The 14,045-nt window shown below is 34.3% G+C and overlaps 1 long non-coding RNA gene across 1 annotated transcript; it reads left to right on the top strand.

The window, feature by feature from the left end:
- The first annotated feature begins 10,753 nt into the window (after positions 1-10,753).
- Positions 10,754-11,439, top strand: LOC125219740. Its single transcript, XR_007176202.1, has 3 exons — positions 10,754-10,840; positions 10,959-11,045; positions 11,279-11,439. It is a non-coding gene; the product is annotated as an uncharacterized LOC125219740 (long non-coding RNA).
- The last annotated feature ends 2,606 nt before the right edge of the window (positions 11,440-14,045 follow it).

Raw genomic sequence — 14,045 nt, 5'->3', positions numbered from 1 at the left:
GAGGAGGTGCAAGAAGAAGAGGGTGATGAAGGTGAAGAGGAGGATCTGCAACTATCCCTACATGTTGTATGGGGAAAGGAAGGACCTCAGATTATGAGGATTAAAGGCCTTTGTGAGAAGAGGCCCATAAGGAGACTGATTGACACAAGAAGCACACACAATTTTCTAAGCAACAAGGTGGATGGCAGGATTAAAGGAGAAAAGAAACCAGTGACTCCAAGGGCAGTAGAGGTGGCTAATGGGCAAGTATTGCAGTGTACTGAAGAGTGTGAGGAGCTACTGTGGGAGATGCAGGGATTCTCATTCACTGCTGAGTTCTATATTATACAATTCGAGACTTATGATCTCATTTTAGGAGGTCAATGGCTATCAACTTTGGGGGAAATTCGATGGAACTTTGACAAACTTAGCATGAACTTTTTGTTGGATGGTGTGGAGGTGGCACTGCAAGGGGAAAGGTGGTCACCTAAAGGGAGTCAGCTACATAGCCTACACATCTTCAACATGCAAGAAAGTGATATTGAGGAAAGAAAGATGGACTTAATGGTGCCTGCACTTGAGGTTTGGGAAGCTGTAATAACATCAGTTTAGAAGAGACATGGCCAGATCTGGAGGAGGTTTTGGGTAAATATGCAGCCCTATTCGAAGAGCCTAAAGGGCTACCCCAACCTAGAGAGCAGGATCATAAGATTTTTCTTAAGCAAGGAGCTAATGCTGTGAATATTAGACCCTACAAATATGCTGCAAAACAGAAGGACATTATTGAAACAATGGTGAGTGAGATGTTAGCTTCTGGAGTGATAAGGCACAACAACAGCCCTTTTGCTAGCCCCATAGTACTTGTGAAGAAGAAGGACTCCTCTTGGCGCATGTGTGGATTATAGGTCCCTTAACTCCATCACTATAAAAAACAAGTATCCTATTCCGGTTATTGAAGAGCTATTGGATGAGCTGGGAGGTGCACAGTGGTTCTCTAAAATTGATCTTCGCTCTGGTTATTGGCAGGTTCGAATGGCTCCTGAAGATGTTGCTAAGACTGCTTTCAAAACTCATGAAGGACACTATGAGTTCTTGGTAATGCCCTTTGGCTTAACCAATGCGCCAGCTACATTTCAAAACCTCATGAATACAGTTTTTAGACAGTTTTTGAGGAAGTTTGTATTGGTTTTCTTCGATGATATTTTAGTGTACAACAAGACTCAGCAAGATCATGTACACCATCTCTCTGAAGTGATGATCATCAGCTTTTTGCCAAAAGATCTAAGTGCTCCTTTGGTTATAAGAGGGTGGATTATCTGGGGCATTTAATATCTAAGGAAGGGGTGGCTACTGATGAAAGTAAGGTTGAGGCAGTGAAGAATTGGCCCAGGCCTAAAACTATCAAGCATGTTAGGAGCTTCCTTGGGCTTACTAGTTATTACAGGAGGTTTGTACCACATTATGGCAGCCTTGCTAAGCCTTTGGTGAATATAACAAAAGAAGCTGGGTTCAGTTAGTCTACAGAGGCTCAAGCAGCCTTTGACAATCTCAAGGAGGCTATGATATCAGCTCCTGTTTTGGCTCTTCCAGATTTCTCCAAGGATTTTGTGGTGGAGACAGATGCTTCGGGCTATGGGATTGGAGCAGTTCTAATGCAAGAAGGACACCCCATTGCATATATCAATAAGGCTCTATCTCCCAAATACTTGTCTCTGTCTGTGTATGAGAAAGAGCTTCAGAGCAGGAAAGTCATCATATTGACTGATAATCAAAGTCTTAAATACCTTCTGGAGCAGAAACTAACAACTCCTACACAACAAGCTTGGGTGGCCAAGTTGATGCACTTTGACTATGAGATTAGGTACAAGAGAGTGGTGGATAATTCTTTGGCTGATGCTCTATCTAGGGTCCCCGAGACCATGATTTATGCTTTATCATCCCATGTTATACCTTTGGAACTCATCTCAAAGATCAAGGCTTCATGGAACTAGCTTAATGTATTTTTTATTGGCAAAAAAACAAAGAAAATATATAACAAAGAAAGAAAAGAATATAGTAAAAAACCATTATTGACCTATACATAAAAAATAGTGTAACATTTATAATGAAAGGTTAAAGTTGAAGCAAATTTATATCATTGTGAATCTATCTACTTTAACAATCAATTATTCCCTCCATCTGGAAAAATAGAAACTTTTGAAATGACGCGAATTTTCATGTAAAATTGGTAAAGTAAGAGAGATAGAAAAAAAACGTGTTAGTGGAAATTGAGTCCCATCTTATTAGATAGAGAAATTCCCTAATATAGAAAGTTTCTATTTTTACAGGATGGACCAAAAAAAAAAGAGTTTTTACTTTTAGAGGACGGATGGAGTATTAACTAATAATACCTCTGTCACATTAAAATGATAATCATCCATCCCGCATTAACTGTCACATTTACTTTTCTGCACTCGTATTGTAAAAATGATAACTAATATTTAAAGTCGAGAAATAGTAAAATAAGAGAGAGAGAATAAGGTAGAGAGGAGTCTTCTCTACCTTGTTCTCTCTTTTATTTTATTATTTCTCCACTTTAACTATTTATTATCATTTTTACAAAATGAGTGAATAAAAGTAAATGTGATAGTTAATGCGGGACGGTGGTAGTATCTAACAATAAGCCCGCAGGAACAGTATAGTTGATTCCGGAGGGGCAGATATACAAGAATGACAAAGATCGATATTCTAATTGGGTAATAGTAATAATTAGTCATTACACAAATAAACTAAACGTTCAAAATCGAAATTGATAATATAAAAATTCTAAAAAAATATAAAAATTCTTAAAAATATACATATTGAATGTGACACATAAAAATTGGTGTTAATTTAGTTAACGGACAATATATACATGCTTTGAAATATGATGTCAACTCTCAAGTGACAAAATTAAAGCAAATAAAAGCTTTAAAGGGCAGTGACGAACGTTACAAACTACTCCTCCCCCATTCACCATTTAAAGAGCCCTTTTGCTATTTTGATTTGTACATGATTTATAAAACCATTTACTTTATTCTACTTTTAGCATGCAAACCTCACGTTCCACCAACCTTTTAATCTCACAATTTAATCTCAAAAATGGGACTCATATCCCACTAACCTTTTACAATCACTTTCCTTTACATTTCTTAAATCCCGTGCCGTAACTAAAGTGGACATGGGCACAGAGGGAGTAATAAATAGTTAAAGTGGAGAAATGGTAAAGTAAGAGAGAGAATAATATAGAGAAAAGTGCTTAAAAGTCAATGGGTCTCCTAATGGCCGACGGAGGGAGTATTATTTTAGTGTGGTTAATGCCATATTTATTGTTTTGTGTTTGTGCATAAACAATAGACCACCTTCTATAGATCCTCAGGATCTCATTCGCGCAAAAAGAGATTGTCTTCAGAAATAAAACTAGAGCTTGCAAAAGTGGCTACAATATCGGTACTCTCAAGCAATTGAATTATTCATCCTTGTTATAGAACTAACTTATACTACTATCATTTATGCTTGTGCTTAATTGGCCAGTCTATTAGTATAAGTCAAAACCATGTTCTTTATTATTGTTGTAGGGCTCCTGCTATAGACGGATTCGAGAGAATGTGCAGCCGTCTGATGAGCATTTTGGGCCCTTGATGAAGATTACAACACTGAAGGTATTTTCCCACTTTAAGACAAAGATTTTTTTTACTTTTAAGGTTACTATGTTTTGTTGTTCTTCCTATTCGGCTTTCACATGAAAATCATCTTTCATTTTGTTGCTAGTTGTCTTTACTGGTCGGATGGTTTTGGACCTGTCACCTCATTTTTATTATACTCCATTTGGATATTTGGCTATCGATAACTTTTTTCTGTGTGATGACATTACATAAGTATGTCGAGGTGGGGCACTATTGGCTGAGACAAATCCAAAATGCTAAACACATGCATTTCAAATGAACTCCTCGTCTGAGATACATGGCTTAGAAAAAGATATTTGTTGTGCAACTATCTTCTTTAGTAACAACAACCGAAGCACTTTAACTTTTGGTAATAATTTTTTCCCGAACCTTAAATTTATATCGTTATCTAAAGGTACGTTTTCTTATCAGCATAGACTAATTCCTAAAGTAACAAACGAAGAGAATTGTGAAGTTAATAATGGTCTATCTAAAGTCAGATGTCTATGTTTGCGGGTTGAAGACTTTATTTAAGCAATCTTGAAAGATCAACCTGATGGAGTTTTGCGAAATTTTGTTTTCTGTAGTGTGAAATTCATTCTCTTTTTTCAAGCCTTTGGGGATCAAAATCATCCATTGAAATCTGATTAACGTTTTTCTTTATCCATCCATGCTACTGTCAGATAGATGTTAAAAGATTTATACATTAATTTAGTACTATGTTAATAAAATCAGGAATCTCATGTTGAGTAATAGAATATTGTCAAGCATCAGTACTACGTAGAATGTTCGAAAAGGAAAACAATTCTATAATGGAAAACTACATTGGAGATATATATCCAAGTATGGTTAGGGAAGTAAGTTGTCTGTTCACTCTGCTCACTCTTTATATCTGTACATACCTAGAACATAACAATAAACTTTTATTAGTTGCCCACTCTCATTGTTAAGTTTCTAAGATGCCTAAGTTGGTAGGTTTATCAAAGCAGTTTCTACAGCTTTTGTAAACAACTTTTGTATCTAAGATATGTAATATTAAAACTTGCTCTAAAGAATTCTAAAAGTGAGTTGTAGCGATCACGCTAAGATTCTAGCATGTTCACATCTTTTTTGACATCGGAAGGCCTATTCCATGTCACACGTGATGGACTGGCTATATATTTTATATGCTTTAGATTACACGGGGTTGCATTAGTGTGCTAACTAATTTAGTGTAATAACTAATAACTTTTAATTCTGGGTATTAAAATTATCAACACAAAGACATAATTATATCAATACAACATGTAAATATAAATATCAACACAAAGACATAAGTTTATCAACACAGGAATATTGATAAATTTATGTCTTTTTGTTGACATTTTTAACATACAATATTGATATTAGTTATTAGTTATTACTATAAAATAGTTAGTATTTGATCACACACTTACACGGGTATATGTGTAAGTCTATAGTTGTAAGCTGGTATACATATGTGAAAAATAAATATATGGTAATTTATGGAATTTACGTCACTGAGGTACCATTTAATGTGGAATCGGCCAAATTGAGTAGGATTCTACATTTTTTTGCCTTTGAAGCGCTATTCCATGCGACATGTGGTGGACTATACAGGATGCTTTATTTGCTTTGACGCATAATTGTGCTAGTCTATTTGCAAAAATTTGTGGCGATATACCTAACATATTTAAGACCATCATCTGAACAATAATATAAAATTATTTACGGAAAAGAAGGTGATACCTTGATGAGGCTACTTTAGTATAAGCCTGGTTATTTAGGGGCATATATTTCCAATATCTTTATTTTTATCATTATTCTTGCTCCTTTTTCTCATCAAACCAAACCTCTTAATGGTAATTTGTCGTCACTTGTTTCCGTCAAAATACAAATTTTCCAACACTCCATCCCCAAATGTGCCATTCTTTATCTCCTTTCTCCGTTCTTTTTATGATGTTTGTGTGTTTTACTTTTTCTCAATATAGTTTCATTACCTTCTTTGATATGCTATGGAGTAACAATTACAACCTCTTTTTTAGTAAATACTTTCAACCTTTTTGTGCTTCTTGATTATGTTACATTTATTGTTGTTTTTATTATTATTGTTTGGCGTTATTAGCTTCGAATATAATGTGTTCTCAAGTGGTATTACCTCGCTGATTACTGATTCATTAAGCATATTTATTGGCAAAGAAATCTTCGAGCCATGACTAATGCGGGATTATCCGCTAAACAAGAGAAGTATGATCAAATCCAGAAGATGAAACAAGAAGTTGCTGAAATGGTTAAATCACGGGCTGCGGGAAAGAAACACAAACACAGTTTCAACAATGTGTTGGAAAATAAAATTTGTCAATTATATGATTTCAATGTCGAGGTATGTATCTGATTTCTATAGCTCACTGTTAATCCCCAGCCCCGAAGTAAATGGAAACTAAGAGGAGTATGGGAAAATAAACAACAAAACGATCCGCTAAAAGATATAAGTAATATATTTTGGTATTTTTAGGTTTTCAATCTAATTGTTATTTGGTTTTCATCATAGAGACTAGAAGAAGTGTCATGTCCTGTCATCTCAAACGGGAAAAATAAAAGAAGTTGATCTCTAGCAGCAACCCGGAGTGGTTTCGTAATCACAAATTGCATCATGAGTACAAATGGGAAAATATATCAGCGACGGGATCATGGCAGTTCAGTGGTTCCCTCCACATTTATTGGTGGTCTTAGTAGGAAATTTTCTACTAATCTTCAGCAAATTCCATCGGTTACTCTTTGGGTAGAGACTGTATTGGTGGGTATATTGTTGGGTAAATCATGGTTTACATATGCTACTTCCATTGGAAAAGGCAATGATGAGTCATTTGTAATCCACGGTGGTTTACTCGTCGTGATGGTATATTTTGTTATAACTAAAGTGAATGAAGAGCTTCTGCAGTCTTTGTTGGCCATTGCGATTGGCGCATTCTGCGCGGTGGTCAAGAGCATGAGTCATGCTCATGTTGCTGCAAACTTTCTTTATGAATGGGTCCTTAGTCAGCAAATTTCAAAACCTCAAGCTCTTATATCTAGGTTCCTTTTAAATATTCATTGAGATTATGCAAGTGTCAATTTTTACAACATGTTTTATAATAGCTAAATTTCAGAGTTGCACGCCTTCTTTGCTTCTTGGTTTCTACCTTGAGGACAAGGTTAATTTCAACCGTGGGGGAGCTGATACGAGCATATCTCTATGAATATTCCTCATACTCTATTATTTTCAACCATGGGGGATTTTGCATATCTTTCCATATATTTGTTTCTTGATCACTAAGTTAGATTAGTATTAATAATCGGACTCTTTGTTATCCTTGGAATCATTCATTGAAGAAATATAATTATATTTTACTGTTTTTTACTTTTAAGCAATTTACTTTTCCCAGTCTTTGTTCATCGGCTCGACGGAATTCCTTTCGCGAATGGACCTCTTTTATACGGCGATTTTTCGCCATTATTCTCCAATGCGAGTTTTACTCGTATCACAGGTTTAGGGAAATTTTTATCTCCTACCTTATATGTTCCTCCCTTGTCACACAAGTTGTTACCAATAAGTCACGTCATTAAAGAACATAATTGTACTCTTAAAGGAACTGTTTAGTTTGCAAGATTATATATCGAGATTAAATATATAGTGTGTTTGGTTTGTGAGATAGAATCCCACAACTCAATCCAAGATGAGTAATGATGTGATAATTAGTCATGACTACACCGTCCAACTAAAATAATCTCTCAACGTAATCCTCTTGCTCTAGCACAAAATTATGATGCTCGGGGCGTGAATGGACGTGTTTGACGCTTTCTTATAAGTAGAAGCCTGAAATCAACTCGAACTCGTCCATCGCGAGTCGCTGGGTTGCAACTCGGCGACTCGCTGGCCCAATTTAAAATTAGGCAAATTCATTTACAACAAGCTCGATCCACCTAATATTAGTAAGGTTTATACTATACTTGTTTCCTCTTCTTTCCTTCCACACGTTTTTCTCTCTTTTTTCTCAATATGCACGGCTCCTACACTAAAGATAGGTCTGTATATTTTTTAATTAGTATTTAAGTAAAAATTGTAATTGAATAATTTCATTTTCTGCACTCGTTTTAGGAAAATAGCTAAAATGGGGAAAGAGTAAAGTAAAAGAGAGGATAATATAGATAAGACTCTTTTCTATATTATTTCTCTTTTTCCTTTACTCTATCTTGATCAAGTGAAATAAGTGAAAAAATTGACAATAGTAAAAATAAAATTGAGTTAGTTATCATAATTGACTTTTTAATCGAGACTGTCAATCCATCTATTAGGTGGATTTTTTTAACATATCAAAATATAAAAATATGACAGACCTAAAAATAACACATACTATGAAAGGGATGTATCCAAATCTTTTTTCTATATACTGTTCAAATATTCAACTGAATCTCAGCCCCACAATTTTGTTATCTGGTGGTTAGATTAATGGCACGTGTCATTTACTAATACAGATTTTCATTCTAATAATGCACACTGACCAATAATAATATTACATTCTAATAATGTAGATTTTCATTCTAATAATGTAGCATTATAGTCTAATAATATAGTTAATCACAACCATCCAATTCAAGGATCCAAGGGTTGTGATCTGTTTGAAGCTTAACACTAAAAAGCTGTGAGGACCCTAATACACTACTATGAAATAATTAAACTTGTACATCAAATATAAAGCTAGGATAAATACTATTAAAACATATAATACCAAATGGAACATTAGAGGAACTAAAAAAAATGACAATGTTCAAATTGATTGTATAAATATAGCCATACAAGTAAGCATTACCTTGTAGATTCCTTTTATTTAATTGTAAAATGAAATGTATATTAGACTGTCCATAGAAAATGTAGTATCATTTTTGTTATTTTGGGATGTCCAAAGAAATAGTACTACTCTCTAAAATTGAAAAGTTTTTCTTTCTTATTTTATCTACTTTTTCTCCTCTCTCTTCTTTATCAATTTTTTTCTCACTATTTCTCTTACTTTACTTACTTTTTCTTTTTTATTCCTCTCTTTTTTACTTCACCGATTTCTCATTAAAACTCGTATAGATCAAAATAGAACTTTTTTTTTTACGGAGAGAGTAATTAAACTTGTATACCAAATAACAAGTAAAGCTAGAATAATTACTATTAAAGCATAGCTATTAATACCAAATGGACTACGAGAGAAACTAAATAAAATGACAATGTTCAAATTGATTATATAAATATAGCCATATAAGTAAGAATTACATTGTAGATTCCCTTTTTATTAATTGTAAATTTAAACATATACTCTATACCTACTTTGATTTATGGTGACATCCGTGATTGTATTCATTTTTTTTTCTAGCCATAATTTCTAGGTTGCCCGATTGGATTCTTCCTAATGTCAACTTATCCTCATGCTTTTTATAGAAAAAATTGTTAAATACTCCCTCCGTCCCACATAATTTTACACACTTTGACTCGGCACGAGTTTTAAGAAATGTAATGGAAATTGAGTTAAAATAGTTGGTGGGATGTGGGTCCTACTTTTAAAGTATTAGTTTTATAATAAAATGTGAGTATGAATGAGTTAGTGGAATATGGGGTCCACTACCAAAAATGGTAAAAGTGAAATGAGTAAAATTATATGGGACGGCCCAAAACGGAATACTGGGTAAAATTACGTGGAACGGAGGGAGTATTTCACTAAAATTGTTATAAACGGCAATAAGATATTGGTGTGCACATATTACAACTCATCAAACTCTATTATTATTATTATTATTATCATTATTATTATTATTATTAATAATAGTATTGTATTGAGTGTGAACGGTGGGTTATAACTCTTTGATATTTTTATTATGATTGTTTAAATCAATTATTTGACTGAAAATATGGCTCGAAAATGAATTTGTAAAAAGATATGGGGTGGAATCTTAAAATTAGGGAATTTGTTGGGATCAGACAAGCTCTTCATTAATTCCTAGCTGCAACCGTTACAATATGAGAAAATGAAAATCATCTTTCCCACTCTCCATCTCACTCTTTCATCAACTCAAATGCAAGCTTCTCTCTTCAAAATTTAACCCCATTTCTAAACAAACCTACTCCTCTTCATTGGTTGAGCAAAGAATTGAATTGATGGTGAAAGGTGCTAAATCCGTCCGGCCCGAAAATGGGCCCGAATCAAAACAGGGAGCATTCGTGGAGGTCGGCGGCGGCCGGGTGCGGTTTCAATTGGAGCTGAATCCCGAGGAAACCATGATTATTTCCTGGAAAAAGATTATCAAAAGAGCAAATTTGAGTAAGGCCGATGGGCCCGGCCCATCTTTTGAAGCCCGTGGCGACGAGCAGCCAACTCCTCCTACTGCGGCTGCCTTTCAAATGAATGAAATGGTAATCTTGCATGCAATGTTGTTATTGATGATTTTGTGAAAAAAAATGCTGCATGTTTGTTAATTATGTTGAATTTGCTGGTGCAGTTATGTCAGAGTTAATTAATTCATTGATTTTCTTTCTATATTGTGATTTTTACTATTTTGAGCTACTAGTTTTATAGGTATATTGTTGGCCTAGCTTTTATTTAACACTCTGGTTTGGAAAATTGTTGGTGAATTCGTATCCGAGATCTGGTTTTGATTGGGGTGGATATTGTTTTTTATATGCAGAACTTGCAGGGCAGCAGGGATGGGTAGGATCTTGTTCTTCACAACATGCCTGATGATGATGATTACAACACCGATGATTCTTTCATTGATGATACAGAGTTGGTGTGCACTGCTCTTTCATCAAGTTGCCTTATTTTTCTGTGCACATGCTTAGTTTGATTTTATCACCCTAAATTTAACGTGTTACCATTTTTTTTACAGGAGGAATCTCCAAATATTACAAATCTTGAGAATGCCTTTGGAGAGTTGGAGAAGGCAGTTGCACAATGTATCTCACTACTTATATTACATCTTAGTTTATTTCTATTATTTTAGTATGATCCATGCCATATTTATTGTTTTGTATTTTTGCATAAACAGTTAGACCACCTTCTACAGATGCTCACCAGGATCATGTTAATCAATCTCACTCCGACAAAAAGAGATTGCCTTCAGAAATAAAACTGGAGCTTGCAAAAGTGGCTAGAATAGCGGTACTCAAAAGCAATTGAAATTTTTCCATCTTTGTTACAAAGCTAACTTATAGTACCATCTTTTATATCTATGCTTAATTGGGCAGTATAAGTCAAAACCATGTCTTTTATTGTTCAGAGCTCCTGCTATAGACGGATTCCAGAGGATGTGATCAGCCGTCTAATGACCATTTTGGGCCACTTGATGAAGATTGCGACACTGAAGGTATTTTCCCTCTTTAAGATAACGACTTTTACTTTTAAGGTTACTGTGTTTTGTTCTTCTTGCTATCTGGCTTTCACATAAAAATCGTCCATCATTGTTTTGTTGGTTGTCTTTACTGTTTGATGACCTGGAATACATATTGACTGGATGGTTTTGGTCCTGTCATCTCATTATTTTGACATTCCATATTGATATTTTGCTGTTGATAACCTTTTTTTGTGATGACATTACAGAAGTATGTCGAGATGGAACACTATGTCTTGGCTGAGACAAAGCCAAAATGTTAAAGACATGCATTCGAAATGAACTCCTCTTCTGAGATGCATGGCTTAGAAGTAGATATTTGTTGTAGAACTATTTTCTTTATCACCAACAACTGAAGCACTTTAACTTTTGGGAATATTTTTTTTCCTAAACCTTAAATTTATATGGTCATCTAAAGTTATGTTTTCCTATCAACATAGACTAATTCCTCAAGTAACAAACGAAGAGAATTGTGAAGTTCACACGAAGAGTCTAATAATGGTCTATCTTTAGTCAGACCTCTATGTTTGCGAGCTGAAGACTTTATTTTAGCAATTACAAAAGATCAATTTGATGGAATTTTGCGAAATTTATTTTTAGTAGTCTGAAATTCATTCTCTTTTATAAATCTTCGGGGGATTTAATGAGTCAGAACCATCGAATGGAATCTAACTAAAATTTTTCTTTATCCATCCATGCTACTTTCTCATTTTGTTTCTTTTGCTGTTCAAACATTATGTAGGGATGTATCCTTATTCATATGGTAAATATTGTTATAAACAAAACACTAGTTAGTCCATTGAGTCTTGTGATTAAACGGTTAGATTAATGTCACGTGCCATCTAATAATATATATTATTAGTCTAATAATGTACTATTTTAGTAAAATACTTTAGCATTTTAGTCTAACAAGGTAGATTATTAGTCTAATAAGGTAACATCTTAGTCTAATAATGCAGCTTATCACAATCATCAAATCCAAGGATACAAAGGTTGTGATTTGTGTTGTGCTTTATACTAAAGAGGTGTGAGCACCCTAATACACCCTTTTATACATAAATTTGAAAATATATGTCAATAAAATAAAGAATCTCATGTTGAGTAATAGAATGTTCACTCTATGGTAGAATGTTCGAAAAGGATAACAATGCTACAATGAAACTACTACGCAGATATATATCCAAGTATGGTTAGGGCAATAAGTTTTCCGTTCAATCTTTAACATACATAGAGCATAGCAATAAATTAGTTCCCACTCTCATCGTAAGTTTCAATTAAGATGCCTAAGATTGTAGGTTTATCGTCGCGGTTCCTACTGTTTTTGTATCTAAGATATGTAATATTAAAACTCGCCCTCGCGTGGGTAGCGCGTTTCTTTTATAAAGGAGTCTAAAAGTGAGTTGTAGCGATAACGACTAGGATTTTAGCATGTTCACATATTTTTAGGCATGGGAGGTCTATTCCATGTCACACATGATGGACTCACTATATTTTTCATAAGCTTTGGATTACATATATATATGTGTAAGTCTATAGTTATAAGCCAGTAGTATACATATGTGAAAATAATATATGGTAGTTTATAGCATTTACATCACTAGGATACCATTTATTGAGGAATCGCTCAAAGTGTGTAGGATTCTACATTTTTTTTCCTTTGATGCGCTATTCCATGCGACACGTGGTGGACTATACCGGGTGCTTTATTTGCCTGGAATTAACGCGTATTTGATTATATAAAATTATTTACGGGGAAGAGGGTGATAATTTCAACCATTTTTGTGCTTCTTGATTATGTTATATTTATCGTTGTTTTTTTATTATTGTTTAGCATTATTAGCCTCGAATATAATGTGTTCTCAAGTGTGATTACCTCGCTAATTACTGAATCATTAAGCATATCTATTGGCAGAGAAATCTTCGAGCTATGGCTAAAGTGGGATTATCCGCTAAACAAGAGAAATATGATAAAATACAGAAGATGAAACAAGAAGTTGCTGAAATGGTGAAATCACGGGCTGCGGGAAAGAAACACAAACACAGTTTCAACCATGTGTTGGAAAATAAAATTTGTAAATTATATGATTTTTATGTTGAGGTATGTATCTGATTTCTGTAGCTCAAGAGTATGGGAAAATAAACATTAAACTAATCCCCCAAAAAGATATAAATAGTATATTTTAGTTTTTTGTAGGTTTTCAATCCTAATTGTTATTTGGTTTTCATCTCAGACGCTAGAAGAATTCTCAGGACCTCCAGTCGAAACGCTATATGAAGAGGTAATTTAAATGTTGAGTTAACGCCAATGCCTTCTCTGGATAAGGTTTAGTTAATTGTGTTTGCAGAAGATATTGATAAAAGTTAATAATACTTCATGTCAGTCTGTATGTTTTTCTGTGCCTACGTTGGAAAAATAGAAGTGCACGATCTAGTGTGTGTGGTTCATGCTGTGAATTGAATATCTGTATTTGTTCTTTGCATGTTGTCTTTGTCAAACTATGTGATAACCATTATATTTGATATAATTCGTTGCAATGCAGCTGGCTTCATTGTGGCCCGGTGGCTTCATGAATATTAGTAGGATTAAACGCGCTATATACAGAGCTAAAGAAAGGAAAGGCATTCGCAGTTTCCGGGAGGTATGTTTTTAAGGTTTTTCCTTTAAGCCCCATCCTGTGCTGTTGGATTCACATAACTTTGTGGGCAAATAGTGGGACTTGTCTTTGCAGTTAGAAATTAGTGGAAAATTGATGAATTATATATGATGTTCAAAATTTATGTCATGTATAATCATTGGTTTCTCCTTACATTTACTCAATGGAGTCCCATGTTAGTGTTTCGTTGTTCTGCTCACAGTCATCCTCGTTTCATTTGTTGGCTTAGGATCGAGATAAAATCAAGGAGAAAAATGTTTTAACACAGGATGCCTCTAGCAATTCACATGGAACAAGTTAAAGAAGTTGATCACCAGCAGCA

The sequence above is a fragment of the Salvia hispanica genome, chromosome 4 (genome assembly GCF_023119035.1).
Source record: "Salvia hispanica cultivar TCC Black 2014 chromosome 4, UniMelb_Shisp_WGS_1.0, whole genome shotgun sequence".
NCBI lineage: Eukaryota > Viridiplantae > Streptophyta > Magnoliopsida > Lamiales > Lamiaceae > Salvia > Salvia hispanica.
Note: the sequence above shows the minus strand (reverse complement) of the source record. Positions and strands in the feature narration are given on the sequence as shown.